Below are 21,138 nucleotides of genomic sequence, written 5' to 3'. Positions count from 1 at the left end.
TTATAACTGACGCGTTTGAATTTTTTTTTTTTTCCGTCGTAAGGAAGTGACGCTGTTACTGTCACACATATCTTGGTGAACTCACGAACTGCGCCGTAAGGGAAAGGACAGAGGCAGGAGTGAAAGAAGAAAGAGGTGCCGTAGTGGAAGTCCCCGCTATAATTTCGACCACCTGGCCATATTTAAGTGCACATCGCACAGCACATGGGTGCCTTTTTGCGTTTCTCCTCCGCGGAAACGCAGCCGCCGCGGCCGGATTCGAACCCGGGAACTCCGGCTCGGTGGAAATGCTCGGAAACGAAGCCTATAATTTACCAGTTGGTCGAAATTATTACAAAGCCCTCCACTACGGACCCGCCGTAGTGGCTCAGTGTTTAAGGCGCTCGTCTACCGAGCCGGAGTACCCGGGATCGAACCCGATAGTGGCGCCCGCGTTTCGATGGAGATGGAACGCAAAAGGTGCCCGTCTGCTGTGCGATGTCAGTGCACGTTAAATATCCCCAGGTGGTCGAAATTATTCGGAGGACCTCCATTACGGCAACTCTTTCTCACTTTCTTCCTTCATTCCCTCTTTCTTCCTTTCCCTTACGTCGTGGTTCAGCTGTGCACCTAAAAATGTGAGACAGATCTATACTGCGCTATTTCCTTACCTCAAAAAACAATTTACTATTTACCTCCACTACGGAACCTCTTTCACTTTCATCTTTCAGTCCAACATTCCTCCCTTCCCTTCGGCGCGTTTCGGGTGCCCGCCGAGATGAGAGACAATTACTGCGCCGTTTCCTTTCCTCGAAAATTAATTTTTCTCCATCGAAACGCGGCCGCCGGAACCGCGCCGTAAGGAAATAAAGGAACGTGAACACTTGAACCGCTCCGTAAGGGAAGGAAGAGAATTAGAGAACATGTGTCACTTGGCTGACAACTTGACCGCTCCTCCACTGGAAGGTGAAATTGCGGCGCCGATGACCGTGGCTTGACTAGGCCAGTAAAGCTGTCGCTTTAAAAATGTGCTCTGGCTTCTGAAGTGTCTTATAACTGCGGCGTTTGCTTGGTTCCCTTCACCCCATATCGATTCATTACGTGAGATCACGGCAGGTGTTGCATCACGCCTCACGCCAGCTCTGCCCCCCGCCCCACCCCTCCCTAGATAACAAACACGCAACACTCTGGCGCAGACTACAGACACATTCTCTCCCCTCACCCCTTACCCTAGCCCACTATCATCCATCCTTTCCCACTCCCGCATGTGCCCTATGCCCAGAACCCTTCGCTTCTTCCCTCCACATCCTTTCCCTCTAGCCGGCGGACCCTCCCCCGCGGGACCTAGAGAACCTCAAGAGCTGGGAGGACTGGGAGACCCTGCTGCGCTCGGAGGACCTGGCCGTGCAGACCATCACCACCGGCCGTGCTGCCAGTGTTATGGACCTCAGGAACATAAACACTTGAGTGCAGTGGGGTCGTGCGGGGACCCTGGGGAGTGCCCCGAATTCATTTGTAAATAAAGTTTTCTCTCTCTGCATCAATTCTCACGCGCAAGCAGAACATAGACTGCAGGCAACATTTGCCTCGCGTTAGTATATATAGCGTTGAATCGAAACGCGGCCACCGCGGTCGGGCTCGGACCCCGCCACTTAACCAGTGTGCCCGGTTTCGAACCCGATGGAATCGGCCGCTTTTCGATATAGGCGATATAGGCTTGTCAGCATAGGTGTCACGCTTTTGACGGGTGTCCACCGAGATATGTGAGACTGTTACTGCGCAGTTTCCTTTCCTCAAATACAATTTTCATTTTCTTCATTACGGACCTCTTTCTCTCTGTTCTTTCACTCCAACTTCCTCCCTTCCTCACACGGAGGACGGGTGCCCACCGGGATATGTGAGAGTTACGGCGTCATTTCCTTTCCTCAAATACAATTTTCATTTTCTTCATTACGGACCTCTTTCTCTCTGTTCTTTCACTCCAACTTCCTCCCTTCCTCACACGGAGGACGGGTGCCCACCGGGATATGTGAGAGTTACGGCGTCATTTCCTTTCCTCAAATACAATTTTCATTTTCTTCATTACGGCACCTCTTTCTTCTTTCACTACCACTTCCTCCTTTCCTTTACGGTGCGGTTCAGGTGTCCACCGAGATGACAGAGAATTACCGCATCATTTCCCTTCCTCAAAAAGCGTTGCGTTCAAAGGGCAAGGCATCGCGCCTAACGTGTGGTGGCGTTCCATGGACTCCCGGCAGCGCTATAACACGCTGTCGCGTTCCACTTCTAAATGCGAAGCTTAAGCGTCATTAATTAGCAGTTAATGATTACATAGTCACTAATCAGCAATTAGCCATTAATTAGTAATTAATTATGTGTGACGTCATCCAGTGGTGACGTCCCCAGTGTCACATAGGCAAAATGGTGCGTGAAACGCTTTCGCCGCTACGCACTTTAGACAATCAAAGTTCCCACTGAATTTTTGCTTATTTGAAGGCCTAAAAGAAAACGTCGCGACTAGGCACGCCCTGGACGCCACAACGGCAGCCTGAAGGCCGCCCGCAACGTTGCTGCATAAACGCAAGAGAGAGAGAGAGAGAGAGAGAAAAAAACTTTATTTACACAGGAATTCGGGGCAGGCCCCAGGGTCCCCGCACGACCCCCCTGCACTCAAGTGTTTATTTTCCTAAGGTCCATAACACTGGCAGCCCGGCCGGTGGCGATGGTCTGCACGGCCGGGTCCTCCGAGCGCAGCAGGGTCTCCCAGTCCTCCCAGGTCTTGAGGTTCTCTGTCTCTGTCTCTCTTGAGAGACAGGCATCGTTTCCTTTCCTTAAAACCAATTTTCTTCTTATTTCCCTCCCTTACGGCGCGGTTCGGGTGTCCACCGTGGCGTCACGCAGTTGGCGCATGCGCACCTGTGGCTTTTTCTGACGACAGGGCCCACGCTAGCCTCGGTGTTCTAGCCTAGTGAAGCTTTTCGCTTCAAAATTCCACAAGGTAACTTAAACCTGAATGTTTAAGAAATAGGGAGGGGGGGGGGACCTATTTAGACTGCATTCCCCCCTTCCTACAGCAGACCCTCTGCAGAAACACGACACTAATTAGAGGCGAAAGGACACTCATACAACTGAGCAAGAGATGTAGTCGGGCTAGTTGACTTGATACTTGTAATGACGCGAAAGTTTATGCGCAAAAAAGACGAGACTAAGATAGGCGACATGACAGGACGAGCGCAAACTAACAACTAGTTTATTGAGAAGTTGACACCTCTAAATATAACACAAGCAGGTGCACGTGCGGCGGATGCACCCACAGTATGCCTGGTAATCGTGCCGTCTTTTTTTGCGCATAACCTTTCATGGCATTACAAGTCATACAACTGAGATGGACCCGCCGCGGTGGCTCAGTGGTAAGGTGCTCGTCTACCGAGCCGGAGTACCCGGGTTCGAACCCGACCGCGGCGGCCGCGTATCGATGGAGGCAAAACGCAAGAGGTGCCCGTGTGCTGTGTGATGTCAGTGCATGTTAAAGATCCCCAGGTGGTCGAAATTACACCGGAGACCTCCACTACGGCACCCCTTTCTTCTTTCACTACCTCCTTTTAAGGCCCGGTTCGGGTGTTCACCGAAATGTGCGAGTCAGTTCCTGCGTCCTTTCCTTGCCTCTGGAAAAAGAAATAAATTATAACGCCACAGTAATAAGAAACCTGGAAAGCGATAGCACATTTTCGTTTTGTTTGCTATTAAGCTTGTCTACATGGCAGCTAAATTTAAAAACTAATGTATACTGCTGAACACAATGTGCTGTGCCTAAGCGCTCGTATACTTTAATCAAATAAACTGCACAGTTGAGCAGTTTTCGCGCTCACGTTGGGGCTACTCCGCTGGTTCAATACCACGGGATCGAGGAACGGTTTCCGCAGTAAGGTGCACATCCACAGCGGTGTTGTTCAGCCGTTCTGCCTTAATTACGCAAGTTTTGCACCTGTTAACGCCGAATACATGTTGTCGGCGTCAATCATTATTAAAAAGAAAAGAAAGCCTCTTGCGAGTTCAGTCAGTACATGGCTGGGTCGCGCCCCAGGGTCCCCGCACGAGGATGCGGTTCAGATGTGGGCCTATAGAAGTGTCACAGTTATACTCAGCCGTTTCATGCATAGCAGGCATCGTTGCCAAGGCTGGCGCGCCTGTTCGCTCAGGCTAAGTCGGCTGTCCACTCGCATGTTAGAGCCTAGCTTGCGGTAGGGATTTGAACCGGCGACCTATAATCGGCCGCTGCGTAAAAAAATCGTATCATGCCACCCTTTTGCGTAATAATGTTCTGGAGAGGTATAGACCGTCGGCGTTCTTTGATTTATTCCACGTTGAAAACGTTCTAGACACCGATGATTTTCAGGATAGGAAGGGCGCATAGCTGGCTCCGTTCGTCAGTGGACGCCTCAATAGCGCTTTGAGGTTCTCGGCGGTGGTGAGAGAGATTTGGGTAGCATGCGTTAGCGCTGAGAACGTTGTGGCAGACACGCGGCACTGCAGCAATAGGCCGCAATATTCACTGGATCCTCTCTCGACTGGTATGCAGTCAACATCACATACGCTATGCAGCGTCTAGTCTCCCGATACACCGCAGCTTTGAACAGTCAGACAGATATAAAACACCGTTCACACATGATATACCCTTGGGGAATCAGCATATTCAACATAGAGAGAAACGGCTATTCCAGTCTAACGCGGGGAGCCCGACCGCGTCCACCATTATACAACAACAGGTAACAATACCGCAAAAAAAAATTCCACAAGGTAACTTAAACCTGAATCTGTAAGAAATAGGGGGGGGGGGGGGGGCACCTATATACACTGCATTCCCCCTCCCTACAACAGACCCTCTGCAGAAACACCGCACTAATTACAGACGAAAGGAGACTAGCTCATAGAACTGAGCAAGAGATGTTGTCGGGCTAGTTGGCTTGATACTTGTAATGACACGAAAGGTTATGCGCAAAAAAAAGACGACACTAAGATAGGCGACACGACAGGACGCGCGCAAAATAACAACTAGTTTATTCGCAAGTTGACGCCTGTAAATATAATAAAAGCAGTTGCACGCGCGGCGGATGCACCCATAGTATGCCTAGTAATCGTGTGGTCTTTTTTTCCGCATAACCTTTCATGTCATTACAAGTCTTACAACTGAGCTAGACCCGCCATTCTGGCTAGTGCAGAGTGTCAGAAACTTATCATTTTATTCAATGCCTAGGTAGAAACCAACGGCAGAAACGCTTTCTAGCCATAGCCTGTGTACTTCGAGGAATGCTAAGTTGAAAGCATCAGCCACTGCTATGATTCTCAGAAAATCAAAACACGCCTACAAGCCTAGAAAACCGGCTGTGCACCACCTCAACTCGACGCCACTCCCTGGCAGGGTTGCCAGATTGGGCTATTATTAATAGCCAAATTGGGCTACTTGTTGTGCGAGTTGGCGTCAGAAATTTCGTTTTGGCTATGTGGCTACTTTTGGGCTACATCTTTTTCGTGCGTGAAAAAAAAGTTAAAATAGTTATAATGTGCTCTGTTACAATTATACAGTGACAGAAATAAAAGGCATGCTGGAATCAAAATGCAGGCTATAGAAGGTTAAAGAAATTGAGCGCGTCTGCTACAAAATGACAATTTGTAAACGCTGTGTTCGAGAAAACTTGTACTTCAGGCGGTCAAGTATCATGGCCTTTCGATTTCTAAAGAGTGGACACTACGTGAAAGTTGCCCCCCGGAAACACTTCACGGCCTATGGATTCCATTTAATCCGCGAACTAACGCCACCCCCCCCCGCGCGCGCGCGCCACCGAATATAGACTGTTGCCGTCTGCACATGTGAGCGTTCTCCCATTGACGGTGCACCTCGGGTGACCATGACAACCATGGTACCAGAATAGAGAGAAAACATTAAGAGAACTTAAGTCTCCCTACGTGGTGCGAATGCGTAAGCATTAAATGCTACTATTTCGCTTCTGTTGCCTGGTTTCGTGATCCTCACGTGTTACCGTTAACCATAGACGTGGCCAAGTGGTTTGGACGTCCGCTTCGGCTGCGGTAGGTGGCTGGTTGGAAACCCACCGGCAGGCATGTTCTTTTCTTGTATTGTTTATTCTGGTTCTGTGGACACATTCTGTTCAAGACACGCATGAGGCAAGTAATGCTTACGCGCATTAATAAGGTCTTTTTCTGTTTCTTCCTATTCTCGTGGTGGACACAGCAAGCGTGCCACTCGCAAGAGCCTACGCTTTTTCTGCAGCCTCAAGAGGCACACGTGCAGCCCTCGAGATTCATTGAGGGCTACGCGAGAGCGCCGTGTCCGTTGCGTAATCTGCGTGCACTCATGCGGAGCCATCCTTCGGCGCTGCGCGGATCCCACTGTAACTATCGAAGGCGGCGGAAGTTAGTTGCATGACATGGCATTAGATCCGTCGCTACGAGAACTTTCAGAATGGGCAACTGGGCGATGTAGGTACATCCGGAACTACAAAAAGAAATGGAAAAAGGAGCCGGAATTCAAGGGTAATTGTTTTTCTCATTATTGTGAACATGCTGTTAGACTGAAGGTAAAATCGGCATAGATTACCATCTAATGGCATATATCCTTGATTTATTCTGAGCTCATGCATATCGTAGAATGTAGCTTCAAGAAGGCGCATGCTCGATGCTTTGAGGCGACGCTCTCAGTGAGAACCTTTCTCTTAAAGCATAAGATTGAAATGTGAGGCTGCGTAAGTATACAGTAAGGTATTTCCACTGTCGATGTGTCTAATCTGCGCGCGAACATTTAAAAGGTGAAATTCCCCTAAACTAGAGCTGCAATTGCGTTTTTTAGCGCCGCCTTTCTTTTCCGCATGCAGACTGGCGGGCGTCACCCGCCTCAGTTGATATGGCCTACTGCCGCGCCTGCAAAGTGGAACTGTGGCTCCGTCTTTAGGACCTGGTTAGCCGCACCTGTTAGCCGCACTGGTTAGCGCGCATTACGGATGGGAAACGTAACAACGGAAAGAACACGCCGTGCGCACCCCCTCAGACATCATCTGCGTGAAATAAATCTAATATGTAAATATTCTTGCCGAAAATTAATTCAATATGCTTAAGAAATGTCGTCAAAAAACAAATATTTTTGGCTACTTTTGGGCTACGCAAAAATTTCGCTTTTGGCTACGTTTGGGCTACTACAGAGGCCAATTTGGCTACCTGAGGTCGGAGCCATCTGGCAACCCTGCCCCTGGCCTCTTGCCTACCGCGAGCCCGCTAGCAACTGCAGCGCCACCTCGCTTGTTTGCAAACATGGAGGAGTTCTATACGCTCAAACTGGACCTACCATAGCCCGGGATGGAGGAACGGTGTCCGCAGTAACGTGCATTTCGATACCGATGCAGATCGCGTCAGTTTCGTTGCATCCTACGCCTCTAAGACTGTGTGTGAGATCTTTGGCAGGCTTCCCGCATGAGTGTTTTTTGTTGTGTCTTTTTGACGATTGCGGTCGTTTTTTGATTGTAGTGTTTTTTAGAGGGATAGCAGTCCCTTAGACCACATTATCCAATAAACTTCTCTCAAGTGCATCCTGCAACGAACGAGTTTCAAGTTTCGTTGCATCAGTTTTATCCTGGCGCGATCGTCTGGCGCATGCATGTTTCCTGTTCGCCCTGCCCCTAGGGTTCGGCGTCAGCGTGGCTTGTTTTCGCGCCTAGTTGTTGCGTGTGCGTATTTTAAGGCGAAAGCCTTTAATGCTTCATCGTTGTCGACAGAAGGCTGTCAGCAGAGGTTTGTCAGCAAAGGTGTCACGCTTTTGACGGGTGTCCCCCGAGATATGCGAGACAGTTACACCGTAATTTCTTTTCCTCAAATACAATTTTCATTTTTTTTCATTACGGCCCCTCTTTCTTCTTTCGCTTCCACTTCCTCCCTTCCTGTACGGTGTGCGGTTCAGGTGTCCACTGAGATGGCGGAGAATCACTGCGTCATTTCCTTTGCTCAAAAAGCGTTGCGTTCAAAGGGCAAGGCATCGCGCCGAACTGGTGGTGGCGTTCCATGGACTCCCGGCAGCGCTACGACACGCTTTCGCGTTCCACTCCTAAAGGCGAAGCTTAAGCGTTATTAATTAGCAGTTAATTAATATAAGTCATTAATCAGTAATTGGATCTTAATTATTAATTTATCATTACATTAGTAATTAATGATTAATTATTTGTGACGTCATCCAGTGCCGACGTCACCAATGCAACAGAGGCAGTCAAAATGGTGCGGAAAACGCTTTCGGCTCTACGCACTTTAGACAGTCAAAGTGCCTCCTGAATTTTTTGTTTTGTTGCGCCGCCGCTGCCTCGCTGAAGCCCGCGAGCAGACCGCGCACGCAATGTGTCCAGCGCTGCAGAGTCTCCGCCTCCTCCTGTGACTTATCTGTCCAACCGTCTGGAAACCGATGGGGAGGTGCGGTTCCAGCAGCGCTGGCATAACAGGTCCTTTGTCGTGAGTGAGGGCAGGCTGGCGATGCCAGCTCTGCTGTATTAGCTATAGTGTCCTTTTGTCTGTAATGAGTGTGGTGTTTCTGCCTAGGGTATGTTGTAGGGAGGGGGTATGCACTGTCAGTAGGTCCCCTCCCCCCTCTTTCTTACCGATTATGGTTTAAGTTCCCTTGTGGGATGTTTTTACGGTATTCTTACCTATTGGACGGTCGGGCTGCCCGCGTTAGGCTAGATTAGCCGTTTCTGTCTGTGCTAAAAATGTTCATTCCCCAGGGGGACGTCATGTATGAACAGTGTTGTATATATATCTGTCCGTTTGTTCAAATAAACTTCTCTTTTTGTGCATCCTTTAGGATGCAAGCTTCGCACCTGTTAACGCCGAATACATTTTGTCGGCGTTACTATACTCCCCCGTTTCATGCAAAGCAAGCAACGTTGCCAAGGATAGCGACCCTCTGCGCGAAGGCCAAGTCAACGTCCACGCGCGCGTTAGAGCCTAGGTCGTGGCAGGGATTCGAACCGGCGACCTATAATCGGACGCTGCGTAAAAAAAATCGCACCATGCCACCCGTTTGTCGTATAATGTTCTGGATAGTGTCATAAGATTCAGCGTTTCATGCAGCATGAACCTAGTAGTTAAGTTGAAGCCTAGCTCGCGGCAGGGCTTTGAACCGGCGACTTGTAATCCGGGGCTGGGTAAAAAAACCGTATCATGGCAATTTGTGCTTCTAGTGATTGTTGATTTATTGGAGTGTGATAGTCGATGCCGAGTTCATGAAATCCTTGCAATGATCGGTGATTAATTAATTCAAAAATAAAAACTGCAAAAATTGGAAAAGGGGGGTTCAAACGTGTAACAATGCTCGAAATGAAAGGCCTATGAAGATTTTAATTAAGAAATTTTAGAATGCGTAATTGATCACTGAATTATTTTAAACAATTGAGGAAAGTGAAAAATGCGTTGAAAGGTGTCAAGCTGGTCAGAATAGAAAGCCTAACACTCTACGCTATCGCGTCATCCTCTTACGGGCGAGCTCATAAGTGTCCTCTCTAATCCTTTTTGTTACGACAAACCTTAAGTCGCGTCTCGGGGAACTCGTGGACTTCTTTCCACCTTTTGCCACATTTTCGTCCCGCAACTCATCGAGACTTGGAAATGTTAGAACTACATGTGGCACAATGATACACGGTTGGTAGGGCGAATCGCTCCAACTCAATTCAATCCGTACCCAAAAAGTAGTTCCCACAGGGTGAAAATTACAGCCGGAGCGCCCTCGGACTAAACGCCTCACAGCTTCGACCGTCATTTTCAATGATACTACATCGTTTAATACCACCCTTTGTTTTCGTCCAAACACTCGCCGCAGTTTTAAAAAGAAAGAATGATACGTAGCGACCTAGTCTGGTTTCGTGGCCACGCTATTTCCGCAGCCTCCGCATCGTTGCCTGTGATGCGTCGTTCCCTTCTCCAAAATCAATTTTTGATTTAATTTTTTTCACGGTTCGGTTCTGGTGTCGGCAGAGAATCGTGACAGTTCTTTTTCCTTTCCTTCACGCAAAAACATTTTTGTGTTAGAAAGTGGGGCGCCGCAGTGGGTTAGGGGTTAATGCACTCGGCTATTGATACGGAGTACCCAGTTTCGAGCCCGACCGCGGCGGCAACGTTTCGATGGACGCGTGACGCAAAAGGCGCCCATGTGCTGTGCAAGTTAAAGATCTCCAGGTGGTCGAAATTATACCGGAGAATCCACCCTCCTCACACGACCTCTCCCCAGAGGCTGCAGAGAAAGCCGCCATTGCACTTGCTATCACCCGCACCGAAGCCCGGTACATTTTAACGGACTCAAGAACTGCTATTCTAAATTCTGCTCAAGGCTAGTCCATGTCCCTGCTTTTGGCATTCTGGACTCGCCCGATGCACCCCAACCCCGCCAGGTGGACCTGATATGGGTGGGTGCGCATTCCGGGAATCCCGCAAACGAGGCCGCCAACCTTTTAGCCCGAGGTTCTGTAAACCGGGCTCAGGTGGCCTCGGATCAGGGAATCACGAAGAAGCGCATGCACTCATTCAGCGAGCTGACGCAGGGGTATAGAGCCTGCGTCACGCCAGCTGGCGTGAAAGGCAGGGGGTATAGCCCCGCCCCACCCCGCCTTAGATAACAAACACGAAACACTCTGGCGCAGACGACACACACTCTCCCCTAACCCCGTACCCTAGAAAACTATCATCCCTCCTTTCCCACTCGTGCTTGCGCCCTGTGCCCAGAACCCTTCGCCTCTTCCCTCCACATCATTTCCCTCTGCCCTGCGGACCCTTCCCCGCGGGACCTAGAGAACCTCAAGACCTGGGAGGACTGAGAGACCCTGCTGCGCTCGGAGGACCCGGCCGTGCAGGCCATCGCCACCAGCCGGGCTGCGAGTGTTATGGACCTTCGGAACATAAACACTTGGGTGTAGTGGGGTCGTGCGGGGACCCTTTGAGGTGCCCCGAATTCCTCGTATTATAAAGTTTTCTTTTCTCTCTCTCTTTCTCACTCCCTCCTTTTTCATTTCCCTTACGGTGCGGTTCAGGTGTTCACCAAGATATGCGAGACAGTTACTGCGTCCTTTCCTTACGTCATAAAAAAAATCAAACGCCGCAGTTGTAACAAACCTAGAAAGCAAGCGATAGCACATCTTTATTTTGTTTGCTTTTCAGCGCGTCTACATGACAGCTAAATTTAGAAAGTAAAGTATGCTGTTGAACAGCAATTCATTGTGCCTAAGCGCTCGCGTACTTAATTCAAATAAATTGTACAGCTGAGCAGTTTTTGCGCTCAGACTGGAGCTACACTGCTTGTTCAATACCACGGGATGGAGAAACGGTTTCTGCAGTAAGGCGCATTTCAATAGCGGTGTTAGTTGTCTGAGTTCGTTGAATCCTTTAGGACGCAAGTTTTGTACCCGTTAATGCCGAATACATGTTGTCGGCGTCAATCATTATTAAAAACAGAAGAAAGCCTCTTACAAGCTCAGTCTGTGTATGGATCGGTTGGAGGAGAGCGCTGCAGTAGTGAAGTGGTCTGTGGCCAGAGTTTCCACCAGTGATCGAATTAACAGAAGCTCAATGCAACAACCAATTAATCCGCCTGAGTCGCACAGAAAAAGGACATGTCTAATGCGACAGCTGCGGTCTCAGTCCACATATATTCCCACCCCAACAAGTCCTACACCTCTCATAATTTCCCTGCGCACGCAGGATCACATATACCAGAAGCCCATATCTCGCAATATGAGTGCTAGCCTCCATCAGGATAGGCGGCAGGCTCGAACGAGCTACTCCGGAACCTTCAGCAACCGCTCCGATATCATTTATGTCGAAGCGACAGAAAATTGTAAAGCAGGATTTGTTACGGCAGTCGCAGCTTATGAACACGGCGCTGTGGGGGCCGCCGCCACTATCCGAACTAATTCGCCTGCAGAGGCGGAAGGAGCCGCCCTCGCGCTTGCGCTGGCCGAATCCACCATTGACAAAAACATAAAAGATGCTTGTACAGATTACCTGGCCGCATACCGCCACTACCTAAAGGGCGACGCGACGTCGGCCACACATAATATTCTTGCCACAACCAACTCTCTCGACCTAATGGTTACTCTGGCGTGGATCCCTGGGCATGCCTCGCTCGCAAGTAATGAGCGCGTTGATGCTCTATCCCGAGAAATCTCCTCCCGGACACCGGACGATCAGGCACCCAACCCCGCGCAAGAGGGCACAGCTCCTTTCTACATATAATCAAATCACCACATTCGACAAACTCAGTCGCATAACATTTCCGCCACCCCACAGTGCCTTGTCGCCCTTATCCAGCGCCACATGGCGACAATTACAGACCGGCTGCTTCATCTCAACCTACCGTCTTTCATGATTTCACCCCAGCTTCTCCCATCATTGTAACACCTCTGGGGTGCCCAAATCCACATATTTCCACTACCTGTGGGAATGTCCTTCCTCACAGGCATTACACCCATCTCAATTCCACTCATTCTAATAGGGTGGCTGCGTTAAGGACCGCTCAGCTCGCCGGCCAGAAATGGCTGGTGGATCGGCCTGCATGTGAAGCTCAAGCCCGTGGACTCCTGGACCAGTAGGGGACCACCCTGGAAGAATTCTCTCTTTTTTTGTCTAATAAAGTTGTTTCTATGCATCCATCCTTCCTGGCTTCCCTCATGCCGTGCGTCGGTTGAGGTCTCCTGAGAAGTGGGACAAATACTGAACCTGTCCTGTCCTTTTTTCGCAGAAATTAATCCATTGCAATAGTGCATCAAGGAATACACATACATAAAACATGAACAAAATTTTCGGATATTTGATTTGAATGCATTCATATGGATTTTTTTTCGAGTATTCCGTTCAAAAATTCATCAAAGCTGAGGTGAGAGAGAGAGAAAACTTTATTTACAGAGGAATTCGGGGCACGCCCCGGGGTCCCCGCACGACCCCACTGCACTCAAGTGTTTATGTTCCGAAGGTCCATAACACTGGCAGCACGGCCGGTGGCGATGGTCTGCACGGCCGGGTCCTCCGAGCGCAGCAGGGTCTCCCAGTGCTCCCAGGTCTTGAGGTTCTCTAGGTCCCGCGGGGGAGGGTCCGCCGGGCAGAGGGAAAGGATGTGGAGGGAAGAAGCGAAGGGTTCTGGGCATAGGGCGCAAGCAGGAGTGGGGAAGGAGGGATGATAGTGGGTTAGGGTAAGGGGCGAGGGGAGAGTATGTGTTTGTAATCTGCGCCAGAGTGTTGCGTGTCTGTTATCTAGGGAGGGGTGGGGCGGGGGTAGAGCTGGCGAGAGGCTCTGTATGCCTGGGTCAGCTCACTGAATGAGTGCATGCGATCCTTCGTGAATCCCCGATCCGAGGCCACCTGAGCCCGGTTTAAAGAACCTCGGGCTAAAAGGTTGGCGGCCTCGTTTCCGGGATTCCCGGAGTGCGCAGGCACCCATATCAGCTCCACTTGGCGGGACGGGGGGCATCGGGCGAGTCCAGTATGCGAAAAGCAGGGACATGGACTCGGCCTCGAGCAAAATTTAGAATCGCAGTTTTTGAATCGGAAAAAATGTACCGGGCTTCCGTGCGGGTTAAAGCAAGGGCAATGGCGGCTTCCTCTGCAGCCTCTGGGGACGTGTCTGGAGGGAGAGGTAGTGTGAGGAGGGCGGATAAAGAGGAGTCCACCACAGCTGCTGTCGCTTCATCACCCGTGCAGGCAGCGTCCACCCACACGGCGTCCGGCTGGGGGCCGTACGCTCGATGGAGTGCCTTCGCACGGGCTCTGCGGCGCTGCTCATTGTGGGACGGGTGCATATTCCTCGGGAGCGGCCTGATGAGGAGCTCTCGGTGAAGGGATCGTGGGATGGCGAGGAGGGTTGGGTCGTTGGCCGGTATTTTGATTCCTAGGGTGTCCAGGATATACCGACCTGTGGAGGTTTGTGTGAGCCTGATGTATTGGGCCTGTCGGTGGGCCTCCACCAGTTCCCCGATCGTATTGTGGAGGCCCAGGCCTAGTAATCTGTCTGTGGGTGTGTTGAGGGGAAGGTGAAGTGCTACCTTGAATGCCTTGCGAATCAAAGTATCCAAAGCGTTTATGTCATGTTTGGATAGGTGTAAGTATGGGGTAGTGTACAGCACACGGCTGAGGATAAAGGCATGAATGAGGCGACATAGGTCGCGCTCCTTCATGCCTCTATGACGTCCAGAAACCCTGCGGATGAGGTGCGATATCGCGCCTACAACCTGCTTGAGTTTTTTGAGGGTGGTGGTGTTTTTGACATCGTCCTGGATGTGCAGGCCCAATACACGAAGGGTTCCAACCTCAGGTACCGGGTCACCATTCAGTTCAATGGCAATGGGGGAGCGGGGGCAGCGGTGGTTCTTAGGCCGGATGAGGAAGAGTTCGGACTTCTCTGGGGAGCAAGACAGTCCGATGGTCTGTGCGTAATTTTGGGTGAGGGTGGCTGCTTCCTGTAAGGTGTTCTCTATGTCTCCGTCACTGCCGTGAGTGGTCCACAGGGTGATATCGTCGGCATAAAGAGTGTGCTTCAGGTGGGGAATAGTGGCCAATTTTCGGACGAGGGGGATGAGGGTAATGTTAAAAAGAAAGGGGGAAAGGACGGACCCTTGAGGGGTGCCGATACTCTGAAGAAAAAAAATCAACACCCACACAAACGACCACGCCAAGACCACAGGAGGAGGTCAAGAAACTCTTCGCATTGCACGTCCGTGCGCTGCCAAAAGCGACCTCATCGCGATTGGTCAACGGTTGTATGACGTTGGCAAACGGCAGCTAATCAGAGGGCCGAGCATTTTGTTTATTTTTTTCACTCGACCTTGCTCTACCCTCTCGCCGATTCGCGTACAAAGCAGCGTCTTCTCGGAATGACGCTGAGACCGTGTCAATATTGACGGAGGACCGTACCCGCCGCGGTGGCTCAACGGTAAGGCGCTCGTCTACCGAGCCTGAGTACCCGGGTTCGAACCCGGCAGCGGTGGCCGCGTTTCGATGGAGGCGAAACGCAAAAGGCGCCCGTGTGCTGTGCGATCTCAGTGCACGTTAAAGATCCCCACGTGGTCGAAATTATTCCGGAGACCTCCACTACGGCACCTCTTTCTCTCTTTCTTCTTTCATTCCCACATTTCTCCCTTCCCTTATGGCGCTGTTCGGGTGTCCGCCGAGATATGTCATGCCCTTTCCTCAAAAACCAAAATTTTTCAATTTAGGAGGGTCAAACCGGGGTTCGAACCCGTCCGCGGCGGCCGCGTTTCGATGGAGGCGGAACGCAGAGAGAGAGAGAAAACTTTATTTAAACAGGAATTCGTGGCACGCCCCAGGGTCCTCACACGACCCCACTGCACTCAAGTGTATATGTTCCTGAGGTCCCTAACACTGGCAGCACGGCCGGTGGCGATGGTCTGCACGGCCGGGTCCTCCGAGCGCCTCAGGGTCTCCCAGTCCTCCCAGGTCTTGAGGTTCTCTAGGTCCCGCGAGGGAGGGTCCGCCGGGCAGAGAGAAAGGATGTGGAGGGAAGAGGCGAAGTGTTCTGGGCATAGGGCACATGCGGGAGTGGGAAAGGATGGATGATAGTGTGCTAGGTCAAGGGGTGAGGGGAGAGTGTGTGTCTGTAGTCTGCGCCAGAGTGTTGCGTGTTTGTTATCTAGGGAGGGGTGGGGAGGGGGGTAGAGCTGGCGTGGGGCTCTCTATGCCTGGGTCAGCTCACTGAATGTGTGCATGAGCTCCTTCGTGAATCCCCGATCCGAGGCCACCTGTGCCCGGCTTAAAGAACCTCGGGCTAAAAGGTTGGCAGCCTCGTTTCCGGGATTCCCGGAGTGCGCAGGCACCCATATCAGCTCCACATGGCGGATCGGGGGTGCATCGGGCGAGTCCAGTATACCAAAAGCAGGGACATGAACTCGGCCTCGAGCAAAATTTAAAATTTCCGTGCGAGTGATAGCAGAGTCAATGGCGGCTTCCTCTGCAGCCTCTGGGGACGTATCTGGAGGGAGAGTAGTGTGAGGTGGGTGGATGAAGAGTCCACCACAACTGCTATCACTTCATCACCCGTGCAGGCAGCGTCCACCCATACAGCGTCCGGCTCGGGGACGTACGCTCGATGGAGTGCCTTCGCACGGGCTCTGCGGCGCTGCTCATGGTGGGACGGGTGCATATTCCTCGGGAGCGGCCTAATGAGAAGCTCCCGGTGAAGGGGTCGTGGGATGGCGAGGAGGGTTGGGTCGTTCCCGTGTGCTGTGCGATGTCAGTGCACGTTAAACATCTCCAGGTGGTCGAAATTATTCCGGTGGCCTCCTAAGGCACGTCTTTCTTCTTTCACTCCCCCCCTCTGTGTTTTCTCTTACGGCGTGCTCCGGGTGTTCACAAGTTATGCGAGAGAGTTACTGCGCCTTTTCTTTACCTAAGAAAAGGAAAATTGACACGCCGCAGTTCTAAGAAACCTGGAAACCGATAGGACATTTTATTTTTTTTTGTCTTTTCAGCTCGTCTACATGGCAGCTAAATTTAAAAACTAAGGTAAAATGTTGAACAGCAACTTACTGTGCCTCTGCGCTCGTAAGCTTTATTCGAATAAATTGCACAGTTGAGCAGTTTTTACGCTCAGAGTGGGGCTACTCTGCGTGTTCAGTTCTACGGGATGGAGGAACGGTCCGCAGTCCGGTGCATTTCAATAGCGGTTGTGGAGACCAAGTCGTGCGCTATATATGTGTTCAATATGTGTTCTTACGTTCCGTTTGTACACAATAAATTTCTCTTTGTGTAGTTGTGTACCTGTAAACGCCGTATACATGATATCGGCGTCAATAATTATTAAAAAGAAAAGAGAGCCTCTTACGAGCTCAGTCTGTACATGGCTGGGTCGGAAGAAACAGCTGCAATATCGAAGTGGTGTGTGGGCAGTGTTTCCAACAGTTTCGGCGCCAGGCATCGCTGCCAAACCTAGTGCTAAGTGCACGCAAGCAGACTTAGCATAAAACCATAGTGGACAGACCTTCCTGGACTTCGTTCTACCTCTTGCCACATTTTGGAGATCAGCTACTTGGCGCCTGTTTCTGCGTGTGGACACCTTAGTCGCGCTTTAAGCTTTGAAACCAATGGAGCGGGAGCTTGGAAAGCAAAGGAAAGGTGCATAACTGCCCTCTTGGAACGGTGGGCACCTCAATCGCGCTTTAATCTACATGATGGTGGAGATAGATGTGCGCTGCATGCGTTGGAATTGACAACGTCGTGCCACTTTAAGGAAACGAAGTGCGCAGAACTGCCTCCCAGGGTCAGTGGACGCCGGAATCGCGCTTATGTAAGTGGGGTGATGAGAGATGTGGACTGCAGGCTTTGAAAACGTTGTGCCGGAAACGCTGGTCAGAAGCCATAGGCCGTCGGCGTTCATGTTGTTTATTGGCGCTGGCTTTGACAACGTTTTACACTTGTGGGATCGTCATCATCCGAGTGACAGTGTGCTAATTAAGAAGCACTTCGCCCACATATCGCGGGTTCGGGCCGGAGCAAGCTCAGGGCACTGCCAGTGTTTGGTGCGCGCCTGCGCTCTCTCTCCGAAGGAAGGAAGGCGCAGTTATTTGAGAGCACAAGTGTTTATTACACAGAAAGCTGCATTACATAACACTGCACTAATCCCCAGACCTCGGTGAAACCCATAGCCCCGCCGCAGGTTCCGAAAGCGGGCTCGCGAAGCCGCGCGCGCAAAGCAAAGAATACATACGCGCGTGACGGCACAGCTAAGGGGATCGCATGCCACGCGGCCAACCAAAGGGTTAAGTCCCGCGCAGCGCAACACTAGGAAGGATGGGGTATACGCGGAGCACATCTTGACGACGCAGGTCGCACATCGATGGCTCATCGCGCGTCGTCACCGGCAATGGCCGGCGATGACGGAGAACCAGCCAGATCAGGCCCTCCCGAATCCGGAGCGCGTCGGCGCCGCACAGGCGGGCTACACGACTCCGGAGGTTCGGGCCTGGACTCAAGCATACATACTAGGCGCGCACGTTAAAGCACCCGCGTTCTTGGGCCCCCGGCAAAGGCCGGGGCGCCCGGGAGCCAAACTCTACGCACCTTTCTGCTGCCCGAGTCGGTGGCGATCTCCCCGTTCATTTCCCGCTCGAGACCTCTCGCCGAAACAACGCCGCCCAACTGTCACTCGGTGTGACCCAATGGGGAAGCGAGGTCGAAGCGGGAAGAACGGAAGGGAGGGTGATTTACTGCGGTTCTCGGAAGAGCTTCCCTTGCAAGGGAGGACAAGCAGCGCGGCTGCCGCATTCCGCTCGCGGACACCCCACGGGGGGTCTCTCTAACGAACGAAACGGCGGAAGCGGGCGCACACTCGGGTAGCCCAAGAAGCTCAATCCCCACATCCCCCTCTTCTTAAATGCCCCCGTCCCTCTGAAAGCAGAGCGACGGTCATTACACAAAGCGCAGAACTGCCTGCGCTAGCATCAATGAGCTACCAGCCTTTCGCCATACCTCCAGCCCTTAAACACACCCACACAACAAGATTACTGAGAATTCTAAATACAAAACATCACACATGCGACACTACGCAATAAGTGCACACAAGTATTCGCGCCGTAGAAAATTACAAATGCGGTCACTCGAACATCACATAATCAATGCACTCTGCATATATCAATCATAGCTATACATCTTTACATAAGTTAAAATCTGGCATATATATACGTGCGTCCATGCTGTCACAATGAATCAGAACGCGCACAACGGGGCGCCGGAAAACGTTCGACACAATTAGCCGCCGGAGCCGATATCTCCGACGGAATCGGTCGGTCCTGACGAACGGCAACCGATATGCGCCGGAAGCAGCTCACCCCGGCGTCGTCGCGCCGCGATGGCGGTCCTCTCCAGGCACACGATGCTCTGAAGACGATGTCTCAGCAGTGCTACGATGCGGACATCTCCGCGCAGGTTGCCTCTGAAGCTCCGCTGATTCGGCTTTGGCACATACCGCCGAGCCTGGGGCTCGCGCACACGCACTCAAGGAACCAGAAAGCGGCGACAGGCGTCCCAAAACGGAAACATAAACATGCCAGGTCCATGGCCCTTGTCCACTGCAAGACTCCTGACGGGCAATAATGCCACTGAACACGAAAAAGTATTCACAAACAAACACAATTTCCACCGCCCCAGCGGGCGAGCGCCCGACGACGCTACAATGGTCCAGGGTAAGGAGGAATGCGAGCAACTTAAACACTCGGAACACACACACATTCCGAAACGTCGCTAACAAGCATACCCCTCAGCGGCTTCTCGGCATACTCTTTTTTTTTTTTTTACTTTCTCTTCCACATCTGGGCCCTGTTCGACGGATTCATGCCCGCGCACACATCCTCTCCGACATCTCTAGAAACACTTGGCGAACGAGAGGCGCAAACGGCAGCAGCTATGCAGCCACCAGGCACAGTGGAAAGGAGGAGGGCGCCGGCCCACGCATGGAGGAAAAGAAAGCTTTTCACCCCCACAGCAACAGGCCCTCCCGGCTCTTCCGGGAAAAAAGGAACCCCGCACACGACCCTTCGCGCCACAATGAGACAAAGAAGGCCCCTTTCCGAAGTGACCGGAAACGCGGTTGCTTATCTACACTGTACATATGCGAGAAAACAAAGCACTTCAAAACACATATTATACAGACAGGAAATATTTAGCACGAAAATACACTTTGAAACATTCACGGCACTGTACAGAAACGAAACATGCATTCTTCCACTCACATATCGGGCTGAAGGCTCAGCGAAGTAGCTCGCTCCGGGAACGCCGCGGAACGGCCTCGCCACGGCGAAGGCTGGTAAAGTCCGAGCTCAGCTCTCAACGGAAGATGTCCGATATCAAGCACGGAACAAAACACAAAAGTGAATGTCGTCTGGGGAGGCACCGAAGAGACAACCGAAAGCGATCGTATGCTTCGGTCGTGCCCGCTTGCCAAAACGTGAAATCAATGGACCTCAGCATCACCTATCTCGCTCACAAAAGTAAGCGATCAAGTCGGCAGCGTAATTCGACTTCTCCGCGCGCTACAGAGGGCACGAACAAGACGAGGGAAAAACTGCGCGCAGAAAGGAAAAATCCTTTCGCGCCATCTTGGCCCTGTTTCTCGCCGCGGAACAAAGGTTCGCGGGTATCGCTAGGCCTGGACTCGGCGGATCGGCTCTCAACACCTCGAAAGCGAGAACGAGTGCCTTCCCGCAGTAAATCTGCGTTACTGACCATCAACAGCTGTGGGTCGTGAAAGAACTTGGTTAATTTAGAAAAAGATGCTACGACGCTGTTGGGTGGACTCGATATTCCAGCACGAGCCGTCATGACCCATCAGGGCAAGCCCCGGGGACGCCAGTTCCGTCTGGCTTCGGCCCCTCGGCGCACGCTGCAGTACAAGCTAGAGTTCCGGCGCCAGGTCTCTCTCAAGAGACAGAATTCCACGGCCTCATGCGCGACGCAATACCAGCGACTTTCCGACGCATTGTCTCCCTGAGACTACCGTGAATTCTAAACGCGAAAGGGGTCACCACGCTGGGCCCTGAAAAGCTCTTTGGGCTGGAGATAATCCTAGCTACTCCCGAGGAGTCCGGCTAGTTTTGCCGCCCTTACACACCGTCCTACGAAGCCAGGCCTCTGCTGTGCCACTCCTCGGCGCGGCGCGGGGATGCTCGTACGCGTAGTCCCCTTCGGCGCCAGCGCGATAGCAACCACGCAAAAGGCGGCTGGCTGCATGCATCTTGCTTCACTTCCGAATAAAGGTTCCCTTCGACCCGATGTTACGAATTTGCAAGTTTCCTAACAGATCCTAACTACCCGCAACGGAGGATAGAAAGGCGTCTCATGCGCGTTACCAGCCGGCTTAACTAGCCCTGAAGCTTGCAACAGACTGCAGTAACTACAAAGGTAGGAACTGCCCCACGTTGGGCGCCAATTATGTGGGATCGTCATCATCCAAGTGACGGTGTGCTAATTAGGTGGCACTTCGCCCACATATCGCGGGTTCGGGCCAGAGCAAGCTGAGGGCACTGCCAGCGTTTGGTGCGCGCCTGCGCTCTCGCTCCGAAGGAAGGAAGGCGCAGTTATTTGAGAGCACAAGTGTTTATTACACAGAAAGCTGCATTA

General features: G+C 51.7%; 1 pseudogene; it reads left to right on the top strand.

Moving 5' to 3' along the window:
• LOC149350045 (uncharacterized) overlaps positions 1-12,577 on the top strand; it is a 47,316-nt pseudogene extending 34,739 nt beyond the window's left edge.
• The last annotated feature ends 8,561 nt before the right edge of the window (positions 12,578-21,138 follow it).

Source organism: Amblyomma mixtum, chromosome 3 (assembly GCF_055824585.1).
Source record: "Amblyomma mixtum isolate Tamu chromosome 3, ASM5582458v1, whole genome shotgun sequence".
Classification (NCBI taxonomy): domain Eukaryota; kingdom Metazoa; phylum Arthropoda; class Arachnida; order Ixodida; family Ixodidae; genus Amblyomma; species Amblyomma mixtum.
Note: the sequence above shows the minus strand (reverse complement) of the source record. Positions and strands in the feature narration are given on the sequence as shown.